Genomic DNA, 11,084 nt, shown 5'->3' on the forward strand with positions numbered 1-11,084 from the left:
TGCGGTTGCAGGGAAAAGTGCCGGGTGTGGTGGAGCTGGAGGGGAGCATGACCTTGTCTTCTTCAGCTGTCCAGGCACCATGTTAAATATTTATATTCCATATTTACGTTTCATTTCTTTAACGCACTTCATCAAAGTACCTCTTCGACCCAAATTCTTCAGAATATGCTGCCATCAAAGAAATGCTGTCATAACCTGTGAGGTCAGCAGTTTGATTTTGAAACTGTAAAAAGGCCCTGAAGGTGCCGAGAGAGAGAAGGTTCACCTCTTTGGGATGGTGTTTGTGAAGTGAGACATTTTCCCATCCCTCCAATTATACACTGACTCTAATCTTCCTGGATCTGAATTCATTGCATATGCACAACCAGTTTCAATTGTCGTATCTTTATTGAGAGAAATATTGGAACTAATTCAGCCAATTTAAAAGTCCACTGTGTGTATTCAATATTTATCTTGCTTTTTAAGGCTGTGTAACTGATTTCTTACATATGAGGGTGATAAGTAAATGAAGTGGAATTAATTTAGGCTTTTTAATGCCCAAAAACACTTTACATCATTGTCTGTTTCTAAGAAAGTTTATATAACTGCTAATTTCCAGGTAACGTCTGTTCTTCATTGCTTCCCAGGAAACAAGGACTCATCATGGTCAAATGTTTCTCAGTCATCTGGTTGTGGTTTAGGATTTTAGTGCAGTTTTTGAACTGTGCCAGCTACACAAATATTTCAGCTGATTGTAGTTTAGGGCTATCAGCCCAAAGTCATCTTAGCAAATACTGCAGTGTTGTAGTCTTCCTGATTGCTGGCAAACAAATATTTTATTCTGTTATAATATAAAACAAAGAACTGTGTTTGCTGGAGAGCTAAAACAAATAGAAACAGAAATTGCTGGACAAACTCAAGGGGTCTAGTACCATTTGGAGAGAGAGAAACAGAGTTAATGTTTTGAATCCAGTGACCCTTCCTCAGAACTGACTGTCACTAGGAAAAGGTGGTGTTTATAGTTATTACAGGGTTTGGGAGGATAAGGGGAAAGGAGTGAACAGATTGGTGGAAATGGAGCTCAGAGTAAGGGAAAGAGAGAGAGGAATAAAGAGTAAGCAGACAAAGGGATGGTTGATAGCAAGCTTGGCTTTTTAGAATTAGAATTAAGTTTAGAATTAGGTTTAGGTTTATTGGCTTTTACATGGGTTTCAACTATTACTGTGAGAAAAGTCAATGCACAACGCAAAGGCCTACAACCATTCATTGTAAACTGTAATGAAACTTTAAATAAAATGAACATTTTTCAATGTATTTAAACTTTCATAATCTTAACTTTACATCCCCTCATTGTGGCTGGCTCTTGGCCTCCTTCACTAATCAATACCAACTATATAAATCTTTGGAAATTATCTGGGTGGAGGTAGGGCTGCTAACAGCTACTATTATGGCCCCTAAAGTATCAACAACTGTACAGAAAGAAGGAAAACCTGCCAGAGACCCAGGCCCTCTGCACATGCTACTTGTTGTTTGTAGCCAGCAGGGAAGGAGTGACCTTTGGCATTCTTGGTGACGTCAATGCTGGGAGTTCCAAGTTGGTAGGGATTTGGAAGGAAACATTTTCCTTTATATCTGTGTGTGCTTTCTTTCAGTTGTGCATATTATAAACTCTAATGTCCATTTCTAGAATGGAAATTGTCGACGTAAACTCATCATGTAGCAGTAACACCCTCCCTGCCTCCCCTGGAAGAACTGCAGGCCAGCACAAACAGGACAGCGTAATTAGTATGTCAAGTTTACACAGGCAGTTTCCATTACAAATGTGGAACTAGGAATTTATAATGGAAATATAAAAATAAGCACACAATGTCTGCCTCTTACTCACCTTCTCCTGGGTCCTGGGAATGGATCACCCAATGTGTGATGTGTTGCCAGGCTTTATGAACCTGGAGTATGTTTCTCAGTCACCTCCCCAGACAGAAGCTCAGTGTGTTTTAGAAGAACACTGCAAATGTTGTCAATTTTAAAACAGATGTCATGAATTCTTTGCTCCATTTCTGCTAAGGTTTGGCTGCCACACAATAGAATTATTTGTGATTTATACTATATAATTGGAAATTCATTTACACTACAAATGTGAAACAAGCATTGCTACAGGGGTGGCCCTTGATTGGCAAAGGGCTGATTTTTGTCTACTAATGTTAAAAGATTTGAACAGGGTCCAAAACCAGTGTTGGGACAGGGGTATGGGATTACCCCACGCCCACATGTTACTTCATAACTGTTCGAGTGTGTAACCAGCACCAAGTGTGTAACTTGCCCAGGCAAGGAATGCAATATCGTGAAAAGCTAGCACCTTTATGAAAGGGAAGCACATACTGGTCAGAGCAGGTGCTAAAAGTAATTTTCAATGTGACTTATACATGGGAAGCACTCAATAAAGAGACTCATGATAGAAAGTAGGCTTTAAGGTTTTCTGATATAGTAAGGGATGCTTTGCTGCAGCATGTGGAATGCAGAACTGATGTCACCTATTGACAGGAGGGCATCCAGCCAGGTTTGGAAGAGGCAATGGAACCAGATGGTAGTCAAAGTCATAAGTCTATTCCGAAGGTTATAGATCTGGTGTTGTACAAATCACTCATCTGTCGGGTAAAGGTTGGTGAAGGTACCTTCAAATGTCATATTGCATTGGTCCACCATCATCCTTACATGATGCACAGTCTACCAAACTCCAATCTCTCACCGACTAACAATATCTATCAATCAAGATTTATATCCAACATTCACAGGACAGTGCCCAGGTTTTAGTGCTGTATGCATCATTTGGTAAAATGTCATCCACATTGCATGTGCACACTCCCAGCATAGCTGTGCTATTGAGGGGTTACAAAGAACAAAGAACAAAGAAAATTACAGCACAGGAACAGGCCCTTCGGCCCTCCAAGCCTGCGCCGATCCAGATCCTCTATCTAAACCTGTCGCCTATTTTCCAAGGATCTGTATCCCTCTGCTCCCTGCCCATTTATGTATCTGTCTAGATACATCTTAAATGACGCTATCGTGCCCGCCTCTACCACCTCCGCTGGCAACGCGTTCCAGGCACCCACCACCCTCTGCGTAAAGAACTTTCCACACATATCTCCCTTAAACTTTTCCCTTCTCACCTTGAAATCGTGACCCCTAGTAATTGAGTCCCCCATTCTGGGAAAAAGCTTCTTGCTATCCACTAGCAATGGAGTTAACAGCATGTGCAGTGAGAATGAAGCCTGGACAGATCATGCATCCATCCAGCGTGTAAGGCTGATTTGATGTTAGCACTTCCATTTTTGGGCTCAATCTCCAGCTAACATTTTCAATAACCTTAAGAGATGTTCAACAGCAGTGAGACACCCCAACCTTTGTGTGTCGAAATGCTTCCTAACATCTCTGCTGAACAGTTTGACCCTCGTTCTCAGACTATGGCCCTAGTTCTAGAAGCCTTAGCCAGTGGAAATAGTTTATCTTTATCTAAGGGGCCTATATTATTAACTGTCAGGCAGCACCCTGGCTTTAATGGAGAGACAGTGCACAATTCAATCTGGAATGTTGACTCAATATTCCTGGAACCGGTTAGAGAGGTTGGATTTGTTAAACTGGGGAGATGAAGATTTAGATCAATGGGTCAGGTGGGAATGTGGAGATATTTGAAGCCTATGGGGTTGATGGAAAGGGAATGTGTACATTTGGGAAGTTGAGCTTGTGATTCACACCATGACATGCGACTGCTTGTTCCTCCTAACGTACTGCCAATTACAAGTGGTGCACTGGCTGCCACCATGCCAAGGGTGGGCAGAGTCCATTCTTTGTTCTGTAATGGAGAATGCTGCAGTTTCAACTGATGTGAGGCCCTTCAAATTACAATACCATGACAATGAAACCTACGCAAAGAAGCTCAAGACCCCTGCAAGAACTACATGCTGAGTGAAAAATATGCATTGACCTAGTGTGTGGAGTTCAAATCCTGGCCCTAATCACCCTTGACATCATGCAGCATCAGGAAGCCGTGTCAGTAATGGCTGTGATGCACATGCAATGTTTTGTAACCTAGAAAAATTCACCCTATTTGTCAAAGTTCTAAACACCTACCAAAGTGCCCTAGGCTGCACACAGCGAGTCCCAGTCTTTGTCAGTAAGATCCCAGATTCTTTTTTCACAGGGGATGAGGGGCCAAGTGTCAGACCGCACCCCCCACCCGCCCCACCCCCCCCATTAGCCACCTTGGATCTCTTAGCCCGTTATGGGCGGTTTTCTCCTGGAAAGAGAGAAAGGGTGATTGGCTGAGATGGAAGTGGATGGGCAGCCTTTAGTGCTAGTGTAGGTGGGGAAGCGTATTGAGGTGCCCTCGGTTAGTGAGTAAGCATAAAGAATCTGTAATGATAACTTAGCGAGATCTTCATTAAGCTTTTGCTTTTGTTATGAAGCACTTGGGAGTTTGAATTACTATTTCATTATTCACTGGCAATACAAGGTTTTGGTGATGGTTGAAAATAAAACAAAAACTGATATTAAATTAAACATTTATCCAGAAAGAAGTTCAGCAATTTCTTCCTGTAACTAACCATATTGCAGTCTGTACAGAAAGTGACGCCTGTCATGAATAGAGAGAACCGAGTTATGTGTTTCCTCACTACACACTGAAAAGTGAAGCACATTTATACGTAGATCAAACCAACACACAGTTGTGGAGTTTAGCAGTGGCTTTGATTCAGAGTTTTGGATCAATGTGACTCAAACTAATTCTAGATAATTCATGTACCAGGTCCAACATTGCCAAGTCTGTTCAAAAGATTTATTATTTTTGATTGGTTTTGAAGCAGGTAGAATCAGCAGAACCACAAAATATTTGTTACTTGAAAACATAATCTGTACAATCTGTTTGCATTTTAAAATCTATTGTTCCTAATTTTACCGTGGATCCCACAGGATAATTGTAGTCTCTGCTCTCTGATTGATGCAACAAATGATTATTCACAATTGAATAAACTCTTGCAATAATTTTGTCACATATAGCAATTTGGTGTAGCCAGTGTCCAACTCCCCTTCCCCCAACATCTCGTCTTCCCACATGCCGACCTTCTGCAGGAGCGGACACTGTGACCGAAACCATTGAGGTTTTGCGTCTGCCAAAAGTCAATTGCACAGGGCTGTCCAGTTAAGAGTAATAAAAATAACGGAACATTCGCTCTATAATTTTGTCTGAAAAAAATACAAGTTTTACTATTGCAGACGTAACAAGGAAACACTTGAGCCAATATCTGATGCTCTTCTCTTCAATATAGTTTGTTTGTACAGTGACTGCTTTGTCTGCTCAATAATACAGACACCAGTAACTTTTGTGTTCATACTCACATGGTCTGTGTTTTTTTAAAGCTGGTCAGTTAGCGGATTGAATTTACCTTTTAAGGTAATGTTTTTGTTGAACAACCCTGAAACAATTGAGGGTAATCATTAGGCATTTACACTTTCCCATATATGTTAAGTTTTTATACCAAAGTTAATATATGATAATAAGATCTAAGAAATTTTTTAGGAATCTATAAATAGAATAGTGTGGTAACTAATGTAAATAATACGAATTTTACTGCCTAACTATGTCTGCTTGAAGACAAGTGCCCTTCATCAGGAATTTGTGCTTTGTAACAAAGATACTACTGTTTATATAATATTCAGATGCAAGTAGGCTAGCTGTATCTTCACATTACTCAAACAAAAATCAATTTATAACTATTACCGAAGTCACATTAATGTTGAATTCAGTTCAGTCACCATCCAGATTTTGTAACATAAGAGGATTAAAATTTCATTGCTTGACAATTTTATTAGCTTTGGATTAAACAGATTTGCATTTTTGTTAAAATTAGAGGCAAAGGCTTACATTTAATGACTCAAACAGTTTCATTTTTAAATCAAAGAATTACATTCTAATCCATAAATAATGTCAGTAGAAGCATTCAGATTCAAAACAGATAGTGGATTTTTTCTGAAGAGGACTCACATGCGATTTGAAACGTTAACTCTGTTCCTCTCCCCACAGATGCTGCCAGACCTGCTGCATTTCTCAAGCACGTCATAAACTTATAGAATCATATAGTACAGAAGATAACCTTCACCCCATCAAGTCTGTAATGCCAAAAACGTACTGCTACCTAAGTAATCCCATTTCCCTGCACCAGACCCAAAGCTTTGAATGTTATGACATTTCAATTCTTCATCCAATTACTTTTTTTGAAGGTTATGAGGTTACCTGCCTTAAATACCCTCCCAGGCAGTGCATTCCAAACTCCCACTAACCTCTGGGTGCAAAAGTTTTCCCTTAAATCCCCTCTAACCTTCCTTTCCCTTTAAAATTATGCCCCCTTTTCATTGACCCTTCCACCAAAGGAAACAGCTGCTTTCTATCTATTCTGTCCATGCCCTCATAATCTTATACACCTTTAATGGGACCTCCTCAACCTTCTCTCCTCCAAAGAAAACACCCCAGCTTATCCAGCCTCTCTTCATTGATTAAATGTTCCATCTCAGGCACCATCCTGATGAATCTCCCCCGTATCCCCTCCAGTGCAAATACATCCTTCCTACAGTGCAGTGACCAGAACTGTACACAGTATTCCAGCTGTTACCTAACCAAAGTCCTGAACAGCTCCAGCATAGCCTCTTACTTTTATAATCTATGCCATGGCTGATAAAGGTAAATGTCCCATATGCCACCTTAAGTACCCTATTAACCCATTCTGCCACCTTCAAGGATCTGTGGACAAACACCCCAAGGTATCTTTGTTCCTTTGAGCGTCCTAGTGTCCTGCCATTCATTGAGTACTTCCTGTTTATATTTCAGACTTCTGGTATCCACAGTATTTTGCTTTTATGTTTTATCATATAGTTTGTGAGTTGTTTAAGAATGGAATGTAACAAAATTATTGAAAATTCTTCTAATTAAAATCTTTCAAAAAGAGGTATGTACAATGTGAACTCTTCCCTTGTGTTTGCCTTGCTATCCTGAAAGACCAAAATTTATAAACCCTATCTGTCCTTAACTCCATGATCAGTGTGAGAAACAGAACTGGGTTGAGATAAATTCTGAATGCGCTTCAAGTAAATTTAAAGGTATAATGAGCAATTGAATAGCATTTAAAAAAAAAGGATCCAGGGTGGACTGTTACAGGGGTCTGGACAATGAAGTCTACGGTGAGATTTGTAACTGAATAAGGTGAGAAGTCAGTCAAGGCCAACCTTGGACCAACGTTTACACTTTACATAAATGGTGAGTTGAGATTGTCATGTGGCAGAAGCTAGTTGCCAATTGTTTGTGATTAAAGTTTGGAAAACATTTTGTTCACGGTCCAACTCACCTCATTAATGTTCGACTTTCCATCTTACCAAATTCACAAAACAGGTTAGATGTTGGGAAACCTTGACACGGAGTCAGGGTGGGGACCTGGCAGGTTCTCGCTGGCTTCTATGTTGGACACTGGGCACCAACATCTCATGGGCACTGGCCACAAGCACCCCAGTTCCACAGACATTAGATCATGTACCAGCCTCTGTGAAACCTCAAGGCCATCTCCCATCCACTTACAGGATGTTTCTGTGCCTTGGGTTGCCCCAGTAACTCTCATCGTAACGCTGCAGCAAGGGCACTGTGTACTCAGGGACACCCAACCCCCTCCCCCCAGCTCAGGGTGTGCACCAGGCTGTATCTCCGGACTCCACACTCACTGTTATCACACACACTCACTCACTCTGAGCCTATCTGTACGCTCACAGCCTCCCTGCCTTGCATTATCATTTTGCATGTCCCCCTCAGTGAGAGATAGCTGACTCATCGGGCTTATGTCTGGCCTTGCTGTTTACGTAATTACAAAAGAAGGAAACCTGTCATGTTAGCCAGTGAAATTCAGTCATGTCAAGTGGGATAGCTGTCACTCAGAGATTCTCGGCGCAGTAAGTGAGGGCCTACAGCAGCAGCCCAGGGGTTTGTAAACAATCAGTCAAACTGCTCAGGACAGTAAGAGCCAGAATGCTCTCCACATGAAGCTGGATGTTGACCTGTCTTGTCTCTCTCTGCCCTATTCTTAGGGCCTGGTATGAGAGAGGGGCAAGTATTGAAGGTGATGAAAGTGGCAGAGCTGTTAGTTTTGGTGCGGGTCAGAAGATAAGCAGAGACAGTGAGTAGGCAGTGCAAAGGACATGTGAGGTTAGTGGTATGGGGGGTGGCATTGGGTGAGGGAAGATGTTGCAGGTATTACTGAGAGTGTTAGAGCATAAGCCTTGCTGTAAGGTAGGTATTGCAGCAGAGATAGAGTGAATATGAAGTATCAGAGTAAAGATGGTACCACTTACACTTGCAGAGAGGAGAAGGTCAATGACCTCCTTCCTGCAGTGTTTGCATTCCTCCAGATGTCTAAGACTGCTTTAACCCAGGTGGTAACTTCAGAGCAGGCTGGCATGGCCTGGTGTTGTGGACTTTACTGCAGGCCATAGGGGCAGAGGAAATCCTCCCTCTACATTACTTTGTCCAGCAGGATCTCCCAGTCCCTGCCTACATAGTGGGGTGTCAATTTGCCCCTGTTTTCCATGTCATCAGGGGTAAGTGTCAGAAACTGTGCAGGACTGCTTCTGGATTGACAGAGCTTGCCCAGGTGCATAAACGGCTTTTAAAGGTGGTATGGGAGCAAGGAAAAGCAGTGAATACTGGGATATTAGTTAATAGTGATGAAGGGAACAATGTATCTCAAGGTGGGGCAGGAATTGGGGATGTAAGGGATGCTATAGGGCACAGGAGATAATAAATGCGGTACAGTGAGAGAACTCTTTAGGCCTCAGAGTGAACAACCCTCCAAAAACTCAACCCAACTCAGACCCAGCAGAACCCAACTCAGACCCAGCAAAAAAAAATTCCAAAAGATTCAGCCCAAGGTGTCAGCACCTGATGGGATAAAGCCAAAAAGCTTGAGTAAAATCTGGGAGAAATATTGAATTCACTAGAAATTACATTCACTAGAAATTACTGGTGTGAGTGGTTTTGCTGGAGGATTGGAGAGCAAGTAACTTTTTTTTGAAAGGGATACAGAGCTGAACAGAATAAAAAGAGTTATCTTTTATAACTATACCAGGGAAATGGGCTCAGTAACTGGCACTGACTCCAGATGTGTTTCTTCTCAAGGATCAGGGTACTGCCAGCAGGTGGCCACAGTGAGGGAGAGAACCAGACAGATACCCTGGCAGCTTCCTCCCAGGAGCCTGGGCAGGAACCCTACCCCTGCACTTCCCCCATGCCAGTGATTCCATCACCTCAGCCAAGGAGACCCTGTCTGCTTCTCTCAGCAGTTAGAATCCAGGAGGCTCAGAGTCCCAAGAGGACATCCCACACAGTCACTAGAATGGATGAATCAGCAAGCAGGCTTCCTCCCACTCAGTGAGAGATACCAGGCCATTATCTAGATGCAGCGGGACAGAGAAGAGAAGAAAAACATTCTAACGGCACCTTTGTGACATCGGAGTTCAATCAGTTTAGATAATCTGTACTTTTGCAAACATATATTTGTTCATAAAAAATGTGTTCACTTGCACTGTTCTAATATCTGGTGTGTTCTTATTGTCCCATGGGACATGATAACATTCTTCAAAGAATAAGATATGGAGCATCTTCAGCCAATAAAAGGAGGTGCTGCATTTCAACTATGCCCTTGGACATCTGTCAATCAGTGGGGTGAGGAACTAAAGCTCAGCTAATTCATCAGGAAACCAAATACCATTCAACTGGAGACCACAGTCCAAGCACCACAGGTGAATCATGGGGATATTGAGGTTAATGATAAGATTTAGATGAGGAACCAGGACCTGGAATGTCCAGTTGGTAGACTGTGCGCCCACACGTCATATGAATGTAATGGTGGAATTTGTTCAGTATGTCCTGGCTGCAGGAGGTAAGGTTCTGCTCCATGCCCGAGTTTCTCAAAACCATGTAAACAACATTGAAATCTATCAAGTCGCATACTAACTTTCTGTAAGTGTGGAGATGGATTGAGGGCATAGATGCATGCCTCATAGCCCACAGCATTGTTAATGGAAATATTCAACATTGCAAGAACACAGTGAAGGTTCATTGCATTTTGCAGCACTTGGAGTACTGAGGATATAAGAATCAGTCTAAGGATGTGGGTATTATTCACCAGGAAAAGGACTCACTGATGAGACTCATGTGTCTTTGGTGAAAGTGTCATCATCCAGGAGCATGGGCTGATGGAAGTGGCCAGCAAATCACAGCTGCTTTAGCACTGCCATTAGCCCACAGTAAAGCCTTCTCACTCACTTTACCTTCCAGTGGTGAGAAAATCAGAACCACATTTGAGAGGAAAAGTCAATGTTTTGTTGCAATGATAAATCAAACAGAAAAAACTATACAATCCCTGAGGGATTTAGCACAGAGAAAGCAGAGAGCTGACAGCCAACTACACAAATAAAATATTAATAAGAACAGAAAAATTCTCAATGCACATTTGTTATCCTGGAGGTGGATGGCTATAACATTATCTCTGGCCTCTCCTACTTGGTGAACTATTGCTCTTTTTCCTTTCTTTGATGGTCATCCTACACCATCTCAAAGTCCTTGCCCTCATCCTCCTCCTCAGAGGTTTTCTCTGACTCCTGCCTGTCTTCCTCTGCCAACAGTTTTCCACCTTTTGGTGACTATGGAGATTTTGGAGGAGCCCACTGTGATGTGGGACGTCTGTCTGGGCCATACAGCATGGCATTCCCAAACTAGTTCAGGCATCAGAACCTCATCTTCAGGGATCCCCATGGTCTGTTCTATAATTCCTCTGCTGAAAGTTTAGGCAATGCGGTACCTCTACTCAGTGCCAGTCTGAGAACTTCCCAGAGGTGCCATCAGCTAGTTATAGAGTCATAGAGTCATGCAGCATGGAAACAGACCCTTCAGTTCAACCAGTCCATGCCAAACATAATCCCAAACTAAACTAGTTCCACTTCTTTACACTTGGCCTAAATCCCATAAAAACATTTCTTATTCATGTACTTATCCAAATATCTTTTAAATGTTGTAA

At 42.1% G+C, this 11,084-nt stretch overlaps 2 long non-coding RNA genes across 2 annotated transcripts; one reads left to right on the plus strand and one right to left on the minus strand.

Annotated features, from left to right (window-relative positions):
- Nucleotides 1-1,862: 1,862 nt before the first annotated feature.
- LOC125482777 lies at nt 1,863-7,629 on the minus strand. The gene is made up of 3 exons (XR_007261749.1): nt 7,371-7,629; nt 5,371-5,447; nt 1,863-1,984 (listed from the first exon to the last, which is right to left on the minus strand). It is a non-coding gene; the product is annotated as an uncharacterized LOC125482777 (long non-coding RNA).
- Nucleotides 7,630-7,928: 299 nt separating this feature from the next.
- On the plus strand, nt 7,929-9,599 carry LOC125482778. The gene is made up of 2 exons (XR_007261750.1): nt 7,929-8,129; nt 9,185-9,599. It is a non-coding gene; the product is annotated as an uncharacterized LOC125482778 (long non-coding RNA).
- The last annotated feature ends 1,485 nt before the right edge of the window (nt 9,600-11,084 follow it).

Source organism: Rhincodon typus, chromosome 3 (genome assembly GCF_021869965.1).
Source record: "Rhincodon typus isolate 14 chromosome 3, sRhiTyp1.1, whole genome shotgun sequence".
NCBI classification, from domain to species: domain Eukaryota; kingdom Metazoa; phylum Chordata; class Chondrichthyes; order Orectolobiformes; family Rhincodontidae; genus Rhincodon; species Rhincodon typus.